Source organism: Lepisma saccharinum, chromosome 20, assembly GCF_977018435.1.
Source record: "Lepisma saccharinum chromosome 20, izLepSacc3.1, whole genome shotgun sequence".
Classification (NCBI taxonomy): domain Eukaryota; kingdom Metazoa; phylum Arthropoda; class Insecta; order Zygentoma; family Lepismatidae; genus Lepisma; species Lepisma saccharinum.
This window is the reverse complement of record NC_139248.1, coordinates 38,091,708-38,103,049: the sequence shown is the minus strand read 5'-3', so window position 1 is coordinate 38,103,049 and position 11,342 is coordinate 38,091,708.

Below are 11,342 nucleotides of genomic sequence, written 5' to 3'. Positions count from 1 at the left end.
TTCTCAGGCAATAACCCAAAATCACACCTTAATATTACGTTTTTCACAAGTTTATCAAGAGTACTGGAAAAAAGTATACATTACTTAGAACTAAAACCTCTTTCTACCAACCATTACTTCAAAGAAAATACCTACTTTATTTATAGATTGACACATAACAAAATTTTCATAGATACGAGTACAATAGTATCTGTTAGAAAAATGTGAGTACACCTCACTCAGAATATTTTTTAAGTACTTATAACTTAGAATCCGTACTTCACTAGTTTGCAAATAATAACGTATATGTGCATTTATTAATCAATAAAAGTTATGTAAATCATCTTACAGACTAAATTTCCTAACATCCTCACACAAATTAAGTGTTATAAATATCAAGTGTAAACACACATCAACTCATTTTCTTATATATAAGAAATGGTACTTTGAACTGAATATGGAAACTAATATGCTAACTTCATTGTCATAAAACTCTATAAAATTCTCTTCATCATTTGATCATTCTATCATTCGACCTAAGAATAAATTTATCTTTCTTACTTCACCTTCTCTCTCTCACCAATTAGTAATTAATGACGTGCAGCTCATGCTTTAAGAAACGTGTTAGAAAGTGGATGCTCACTTGCAGCATAGGCAAAGTTAGTTTGAATACAAATGTCTAACATAATCTTATGATCAATTCCTATAATTACTTATACTTAATAACTTGTAGCAAATGCAATGAATACAATAGACATTCCAATAAAGATATAAACTAATACACAAGCAATAAATAATACGCTAAGCAATCCCAATCGATACTTGTATATAAAGTAATAACTATAGCACTACTGAAATACATTCTTCTAGCTACTACTAACTATTTTCTAGACTAACCCTTATTATTTATATTCAAATCAAAATACTAAATTAATATGATTACCTACAAAATTAAATTACCTTCTATCTGGAATCTCCTCTCTCTCTTTTACTGACAGACTTACTGATTACCTTCTTTCCTATTTTTTTCAAATTTATAGAATAAAATAGTCTGTTCGCCAGTGAAGAACCTGTTCCTTTAACAACTCCTAGAAAATCGATCTGAATTCTAAACAAAAAAATGACACATGTTGCAACACTAGGTATAGCTAACTAGATCAGAAGAGATTATCCTTTCAGAGTTATAGTTGAAAGCAAATTACATCATTGCCTTAAAATTAAAAAGCTAAATATGAATATCCTTATATCGAAAAATTAAAATAAAATGACACTTGAAATATAACTTTGCTTATTTTTAACTATGACACTTGGCGCAAGAATGCTATCTTTCGAGCCAGATGTTCTTCAAAGAAACTGTGTCACTAGGGTAGACATCCCTTTTTTTTCGTCGCTGTGACCTTCGCTCTGGCCACCCCAGCTGACTGACCATTCCTACCCTTCAGGGGGAGGGGTAGTTACGAAACGAGACACGTCTCCTCTTTTGCCTGAGAAGCCATAAACCTGGCCTTCTAGGACCGTCCTATTTTCTTACACAATAATAATAAAAATCACAAAAATAAAAGAAAGTTACTAATTATATGATAACTTCAAACATTTACTAGCGATATAGTACGTACCAACCGCGTTATATATATTTTTAACGACTAATAATCATTTCCTTTTCATGTGCTGTGAGTACGAGTGCGTTGTGAGACAAAGAAAAACATTGACCTGCGAGGGATGGTTGCTAAACGACTCTCTCTTCTTCCTTTCCCTTTCTTACCAATGTATCCAACACCTTTCTTCTCCCGAAACTTTAAATTAATAGAATCTTTGTAACCACTGACAAATTTATTGGTGGACCCCTGATATTCTTAATCTAGTTTTAAAAGTAACTTTGCATTCATTGACGCTGCATATAAGTAACTCTAAAATACTTCCAACTTTTAATTTTCACTGCCGAGTATACCTGAAGCAAAATAAAACAAATTACATTCATCTTATGACATTGTGCACTGTTCAAATTGACTAATAATATAATTTTCCATTTGTGACATTATAATTGAAGCACATTTCAGCATGTAACTTATTCATCCTGAAACAAAAATCGTCGTCTGTCCCCCCTACTCTAGTAAAATATCCCTTCTACTTAGCATCGTTCCTACCAGCGGAACTCGCACACAAAATAAACTCATCGCCTTCCTGGCGGACACAATAAAATAACCGTTCGCTCTCTGGCGGACACAATAATAATAATTACTCGCACTCTGGCGGTACTAATAAAACCAACTTCATCGCTCATTGGCGGACACAATAAAGTAAACTCATCGCCTTCCTGGCGGAACCATTTAAAAAAATCATCGCTCTCTGGGGGAAGCAAAAAGGAATCGCTCTCTTGGCGAAACTAATAAAATATAATCTCTACGCTCATTGGCGGACACAATATAAAAACTTCATCGCTCATTGGCGGACACAATTAAATAAATCTTATCGCTCATTGGCGGACTCAATAAAATAAACTCATCGCCTTCCTGGCGGGCACAATAAAATAAACTTCTTGCTTCTTAGTCACATCACGTCGTCTCACTTTAAACTTAAATATCACTTGAATGTCACAGCATTAATTTTTTCACATTACTTCCGCTTTTAAAAATGAAAATGTGCATACATTTCTTAACTCTTAATCGAAGTTCAATTATTTATGTACTGAATATTTCCTTTTTCACAGCGTTTAATTATTAGACTGTTTGATTGCGGGTCACACCTTAATAGGTTAAATCTTCATTTATCGTATAAACTGACGTATTTTAGATAATTTTTACTCATTAAACACATTACAACACTCTCACGTACACTCACTATCAGTTAAACAAAACACACTAATCACTCGCTTAATATCACTTTAGCGGACGCAGTAAGCACTTAATTAATTTCGCTTGATAAAATAACGCAATTGGCACATACAAAAATTCTTAACTGTCATTTTATGAATTATTTACAATATTTGTATTGGCTCCTCCATTATGACTGAAATGGGCGGGTCCCTTCATCGTTTAATAAAGGGCTATTTCTGGCGGGATAATGATCATGGAGTGGCCCACCAGATGCATTTTCATATATGGGCGGTTTCTTAGGTGCACTCACTGTTGCTAGCCTATGGTTATAGCCACCGCGATCAGCCTCAAAATTTCTTTGTGGGGAAATAGGGCGCCGCTCTCTTGTCTGCTGCAAATTGTCATATCTCCTTGGCGAAGTCCACCTATTCTGTCCATCGGTTCCTCTGAAATTCCGATCAGACTGTCTGTCTCCGAAATTTCTCCCCCACTCTCTACCATTGTTGTGTTCTCTCCCCTCTCTGCTGACCATGTTATACGGTGGAAAGCGTGAATTAACCCTAGGGGAGCTTGGAGGGCTACCTGCCACAAGGCCAGCGCCTCTTTGCGTTTTTGACGTTCTTATGTTTATTTGCCTGGTTCCCATCTCTTCATTGTCCATCAAGTTCCTATCCCTATCGTTTCCTTTGTAATAAACCATTTCATTAGTAACCGCTCCTAACTGGGGAACATCCCTGTTATTAATAGTATAATATTTACTTTCAATAGGACTTCTGCATCCACATGCTGACTTGTGAGCAGCGTTGTTATCCAATTCATACACATTTACTTGTGTGTTCATTAGCGGAGAATTTTCTGGCTCCTTTTGAGTTTCAATTTCGTTTATTAATTGAAAACATTCGCAGATTCCCCCATCTATTTGTTCAATTTCACCTGCAAGTTCCAATAAATGTTTACTTTGACTACTATGGCTTTCTTCCAAGATGGTTACTTTTGTTTGAATTTCTTCATTGGTCTCCCCTTGCTTCGTTAATTCTAATTTTAATTCCTTCACCGAATCATCAATGACATCTAATTTCCGATTCAAGCCTGGATTATCATCCTTCCCTGTAATGTTCTCATGTATTTCATTTAGTTTAATTTCAATCTCTTTGATTTTTGTTTCCTGATTGTCAACTTGCTTTTGTACTCTACCCTCTAACTCTTGAATCCTTTCATCCTGTTCTACTCTAGAGCCCTGGACTGAACTGCGCAATTCGGAAATTTGCTGTTGGATAAATTCTTTAAGTGGAGAGAGAGCAGCTTCAATTTGTTCCCTGATAAGTTTCGCAAGATCGGCGTCCATGGTGCGAGTTTTGGGCATAACTAATAAATAATTAAAAAATGAGTTTTCCTTAAGAGCAACAGTAAAAAAAAAATCCCTTTTAGTTAAACTTAAAAAGTCACCACATCTCGCGAATTATTAATATTTAGAAATTTAGAAATTCCAATTGGGGTTGGGTCACTCCCTACTCTCATTCCTTACTTATCGCCTGTTTTATTCCTCTACATGCTGTGAGGATAACGCGCATGCAACACTCCCGAACAGACGGCAAATTAAGATCTGATCATGTTAATTGCAACGGTTCAATTTGATAAATTTAGGTCCCTGTTCAAGGGCATGGCCATATACAACAGATTTGGTGGTTTATTAACGGTCCGTTCCAGGATTCGGCCAGGGAAGCTAGGGGAATTTATGAGCCAATAGCTCGACCTAACATTACCTGGTCTTGTTTACCCGTTGCAGTTACCAATGATCAGATATTAATTTCTACCTCTTGTACATGAGGGAAACAAATATAGATTTTAACATGTTTAATTAATAAAGACATAAACCTAACATACTTACACAAGCAAAAGGATACACTTGTTACACATGATTGGCGCTTATCGCCACACACGACTGTATACTTATAGCACAATACTGTCCCGGGTTCGAACTCTTATGCACACACTCTACCGTGTAAGTTACTCTATTCCAAGTCTCGTCACGCACTTTGGAGGATAATCTTCCTTTTTTAGCCTAGTCGCACACTCTCCTTTCTTCAAAAAATGTTTCCCAAAACTGTAGGTTTTGGTGGATCACGTGTCCCCCTGGCCCAATGAAATCGTTCGGCGTTGTTTTTACCAAACCGTGAGAACAGCATCTCCTGGTCATTCCCTGGATCCTCCAGTTTCTGCCACATGTTACCTAAATTAGTTCAGCGACGATGGGCAGTGTCCAGTCGAAGGGATACAGGGCTCATTTGTCACTTCTTGCATTCCTTCGTCCTGGTCCCTCCCTGGCTGGGAAGAGAAGAGCCCACACAGGAAGAAACTTGGTTCCCAACTTTCCGAAGGAAAGTATTCTCAACTTTGAGCAACATAGAATTGCTATAACAGCGTTAATTTTCAATCTGACAATTACTGTTGAAATTGTCCTCACAAAGGCACAGATTTTCGCATTTCATATATTTAATATGATAATTCTTCGCAACTAACTTGAGAGAAATAATTTTTTTTGGCAAATAACAGAAGATAGTCTGATTTAAACGTTTCTTACATAAACACTCTCACCTCATTTTACACGATCTCTAAATTATATCCTTATGATTCGCTGGCAATACCTAGATTTGTGCTCAATGCTGAACTTCAACTGTCATTACCTGTATATTGTAACTACTAAAATTGACAAGATAAAGCATATTTCTTTGATATATATGAAGGTTTGATGTGCGTGTATCATAACATTAATACACATTACATGCAATATTCTTACTTCTATTACATTTAGTGCACATGTTTATATTTTTCGTTTTGCAACTGCCAATATTTTATGCTCTTACTTGCAACGTAGCACCTACAGACATGACACTTTAAGAAACACCAGGAAGCAAATGATGGGATTCCAGTTGCGATTTCTATAAGTACAATACTACGCCTCACCGATGGCGTGGTAACGTCAAGATATCCTGGATTCGATATTCGGTAGAGGCACATAGTTGTTCGGATCCCACTTTCATGGTAGGACCAGTCCCAATTAGTCTCTCTGTGCATAATGTGGACTTAAGAAAGAAACTCAAAACATGAAATAAAATGAGTAACATGTAGCTTGTTTCAAAGCAGCACGTGACACATTGAATGAGAATTACTTTTTATGGTGCTTATTTGTAAAACATTTTAAGGTCCTCAGATATGAAACTGTTCATATGAGCATGGAGTTGTAGCGAATTTAGGGTTTCAAAGCAACTACGACCGATTTACATTAGCATCTCGGTCTTCCTGACGATTTTTTTCTTGCTCTCTGAAAACGACACAACTGTCTCTATCCGGCAAACAATTTTCCCACGGTCCCAACCATCTGTTTAGTCACCGGTCCAGCCATCTATCCAACCATAAAATGAAATAACCTACAATCAAGAAAAGGAAGCCAGTAGGGTCCCACAATAAACTGTGATCTCCCTTCATATTCATTTGGACCTGTCACCATAAAATTTCGTGCTCTGCAGAGGGTGGAAGGTTAAGAATTTAGAGGAGGACCACTCAGCCACCGAGTTCCAGTGGCTTAATTTATAAATATCTAAACAATTCCTGCTAGAACACGACTCTCGTCTTCATCGTGAACTTGGAAAACAAGGAGTCCTCTGTTTCCTTGAAGCCGAACATCTCCAAGGCGCTGGGAGTCTTACTTACAGATTCGTAAAGACAATGACTACCCCTGTTTCAGTGATGAGAGCCAACCATTCCGGGGTAAAGTGACCGGCCTCTCGACACGTATCAGGACTTGGGCCGAGATCATAACTTCCACAAGCGCGCCAGTCTGTCTGCCACATTGACAGCCAGTGACAACAGAAAAAAGTGCTGGATGTTGAAGCCCGACGTCGCTCGAGAATATATATCTTCCCCAGTGAAGTTAAGACAGCCAGGAAACACATAAGTTAACCAAGTGTCAGAAAGGAAGTGCTCACTGTTACGAGAGACTTAATTTAATTAGAGCCAGATACTTCTATATTCTCCAAATCACCCTGCGAACAAGGGTTCGTTGTGTCTCTGTGCAACGCAATCGTTCCTCCTCGGAGTAAACATGGAATCACGTGACGTTGGAGCAAAAGTGTACTCACCAATAGAAGGAAGGACATATTCCCCGAGTGCGACGAGATGGAGAAAGCTCGGGAGTAAAGACATTGTAAAAAGGACAGTTTCCGTGCATCGCTTAGAGCCACAAGACCCTTTAGCAAAACACTCTCGCATCAGAATTCTTAACTATCGGAGGGGAAAAGATTTTTCTTCCCAGTTGATCAACTTCGTGCTCCAGACTTTGTTTGTGTAATGTGCTTTGTAGTCAGTTTTGCTTAGACATAAAGAGAAGAGGTGCATTGATAAAGACAATATTTGCGTAAACTATAAACTGGTGTTTGTATGCGTCGCTCGCCATCAGCGGCCGGCGTTGTTCCTATGTTCTGACCCAGTGCACTGTGAGTAAGTTACTCGCACTCAGCAACAAGGCGATCGGAGAAGTGTATTGAGATTGTGTAAGTATTCGACGACTCATTAAAATGTTTTCTCATACCTATTCTGGTGTTCTGATTTAATTTGTATACACTAATAATAATAATTACTGAACTTGGCTTGTGATCGGAAGACCAAGGAATGAGAAATTTATGCGTTCTTATCCCTTGGCCGACCTCTGGACCGTTAACATAACACAACCTCCTCATATTTTGCATTTGTACACATGTCAGGTGTTGTGTTTATTTTCAGGTTGTTCTCATAATTAACGAACATTCCATGCCTGGTAACAATTAATTGATTCGAACCTACTATTTTCGTTTATACAACAATATACAAAAAGTCACTTTTTTCCTTAGAGCACCTTTTCACGATTTGTCAGTTGAATCTGTCACACGAACAACGTTGTTGTCTACAGTTTTGCCGACAGAGACATTAAGTTTGAGAAAAGTTATTTTGGGCTTCTTGAATATAGTAGTGACACGTTTAATGAACAGATGGAAGAGTTTTCTGCACTGTAGAGCTCCCTGTGTGGGAAAAACGTAAAAGAGAAAGCAAAATAACTGTTTTGATATTTGTGTGGCATTTGATTCTTGTTGGATAAATTCGTGGGACCGATTCAATTAGACATTCAGTTCAGACATTATCAGGTATTGTAATGATTCCGTGGTAAATTCACTGACAATACAGAACTTAACGACTGTTGTGCCCTACCCATTTTAACACTTTTTTGCCGCCGCATTATGGCTTATTAATGCCAAGTCTTGTCTATCAAGGGAAAGTAAACTTTCATCCCCCCCCCCCCCGAGTTTTCTCACCCAATCGCCACTACTGTTAACGAATTGTTTTCCTTCACTGTAACCAAACGCAGTCAAGAATTTGTGTGAAAGTTTAAACACAGGGAGGATAATGATAAAGAAAGGATGATTCTAAATTATACCACTCATAATTTTCGTCTGTAAAGAGTGATTATTAAACATGTAGTCCACACAATACACTATGAAGCATGATACACAGTCAGAATCTGACAGGATTTCGTGGAATGTAAAAACCAAGACTTAGTTTTGTTAGTTTTGGCAACAATGGTCTGGTCATTTAGGAATTCGATTTCCGTTGGCGAATCAGATTTTTCGTTTTTGTCATTAAGACAACTAGGGAACTTTTGCAATTAGCAGAAGAGAGAAAGTGGGCGAGAAAGTCAGCAAAGAATTAGTGATTTCCTAACCATCTTGTTCTTAGAATGCAATATCGTTCTGGCAATATTGACAGTTTACTTCTTCTTTATTCTTCTAACTACTTCTTTAATTTCTTGTATGCACTCGAACGAGTTCACTTACCAATTTAATTTTAAACGCATCTCAAGGTATAGCATAATGACATACTTATTTACTTGTTGATAACATAAAACACTGTACTCATTGAACTTACGAGAGAGAGAGTGTCTGCCATTGTTGAACTTCCTCGATTCAAACTTGTTGGTGGGGTAGACATGCATAGGAATATTGAATTTTCATTTTCCGGAGATGTAGAAGAGGCGTCACCTTTAAAAAGACAAAAGGACGCTTTGAAGCTCACTTGATGAGTGATGAGGTTGTTTTGTAAATAACAGTTGATACCTCGTGCAAATGTGAGCTGTATACAGTCTGTTTTGTAAAGTAGAAGACAGTAAGGAAACTTACCACACACACAAAAAAAGAAATGTAGATGTATCGCGGCTTGGCTGTATGTAGAGATTGGAGAGTAAAGATGGCGTCGGAACTGCTGTGTAGCCAGAAAGAAATGACAGGTAACAGGCGTCGACGGGAAAGTACTTGGCAAAAGTTTGCTGCATGATTGTTGGGTGAAGTTCGGGAAGGAAAATGTTGTGTGATTGGGGTTCCTTCAGATTTAGAGCCGTAACAAGAGTGTAGCTCAAGTATTCTTGTTGTCAGGAACAGACGCGTTTGTCCCATCCTCCTTCCTGCAGAAGCAACAGCCCGTGCCAAGGTTGACAGTCGAAAGCGTTGCCACATATTTTCCTTCTTCTCCTTCTGTCAGCAGTCAGGCTACCTCTGGATGTGGTCAGTGCATCGCCAGGCGGCAGTATATGAGGAAAGGATGAAGACACGAGGGTTAAAAAGGAAAGTGACTGGACCAAATCCTTCGCGACCATCGAACAAAATGATCAGGGGAACAAGGAAAGAATGTCCACCTTCGCCAAACTCTCTCTGTCCTGTGCCTAGATTCTTGGCAACCCCGAATTGCATTCTTTGTCGGTGTGTACTACACCCTAAGATATATGGTTGTGTTCTTCTTTTCTCAAATTGGCTCGTGCCACCAGTGCTCACATTAATAACAGATGATTCAAAACGAATGCGCCACACTGACCTCTTCAACGTTGCTGGTTCCTGGTTGACCCACTCTCGTCCCCTGCTGGTTGGTCGCTTCGTCCCTGACAAACTGAGCGGTTGCTAGCCACTCTAGTTCCTCTGCTCTAAATCCCCCTAGCTACGAGTTTCTGAATAGTGGAAGTTCCGGTGCTTGGGAACAGCAAGTTGTTGGCTCTGGGAAGCACTCGGTTTCCTTTCGAAAACCCTCGTGTGCCGCCGTAGCAAGTGATTGTGCCACCTGTTGTCATCCGTCATTCTTGTCGAAAATCCCAAGATCTTTATTCCACCCTTCTCGCTTCTCTTCCGCTGAACAAAGCATTCCAGATCAACAGGAGTTTCTTGCCATGATCAGGGAGAGACACCCAGTAATTGTGATGGAATTATGCCGTTTAGGCAGAGGTATTCTAACAGATGAGTGGGCTGTTTGGCGAATGTTGAACCCTAGTATTCTAAAACTAAGTTTTACATTCGTCCAGTTTCCCTCATGGATACATATATCAAAGGGGATCAAGGGGCGGCACTTGTCCCTCCCTGAGATATCTGGAAAGACAACATATAATTCAAATTGTGAAATTGTAGCGTTTAAATATGGACACCAGATTAAGTATCCATGCAAATTATCCCAGTGCTGGGGATGTTTCATGATAATTCTCTTGACTGGAAGAAAACATCACTCCACGTTTCCTCATTTTAAGCACTGCTGAGAAAATATCCTGTGGGCGGCTTTACATATATCAATAAATTTGTCCTAACTACTTTATTTATAACCACGCATCTTGATTAAAACAACAGTACTTGATCGGTCCTTAAAACAGTTGTGGTGGGGAGTTTGAAACAATTCTAATGAATAAGATTCTGATATTTCATTAACACAATGTATTTAATTGTTTGCTTGAGTGATATTTTGACAGGACAAGTCTTTCATCAATTAATTGTACGAGTCTTACTTTGCACTGTCTGGGGATTTCCTATATAGGCTTTGAGAATAGTCCCTCTTTCAGTGGAAAATGCCGTCAACTCTCAAAGGTTTCGTATTCCATGGTAGAGACAGCATAAAGGACTGTAGGAATGTATTGGGGACGGTTTTTCTTAGAGACAGAGCTCTGCAGGAGTTGAACCTGCAGTGTTGATCACGACCAGAGGGAAACCCTTCAATAGGTTAGCCTTAGAACTTGAACTGCGATTCGTCTATACTCGCTGAGGATACATCAAGCTCGGAAAGGAATCAATTTGTGTGAGTGGACTTCCTTGATTTCTCAATAGGCTCGTCCATCGGAGCATTTGTATGTTCATCTTGTTCTCTTTCCTGCCTTTCTTATGCGAATCTAAGGACGAATATGAATTATGATTAGGTCAAATGGTTGAAGGGACAAACACAAATGAACATCTATGCTTATTACAAGATTTCACCTGAAATATGATAGGATATTGGAACTCGATAATAATGGTCGTCTAAATGTCAGTGCAAATGTGTTATATTTGTCGCAGTATATTAGATTAGATAAAGCATAATGTTGAATTAAGATTGAGTTCTAAATTCTTTGGATTTCCATGAATCTGGTTCATTTTTAGGTACTCATATATTGATTGTTTATGTCTTTTATCACATACATTTTATTATAAATATTATTATGTCGAATATTATATTTAAATT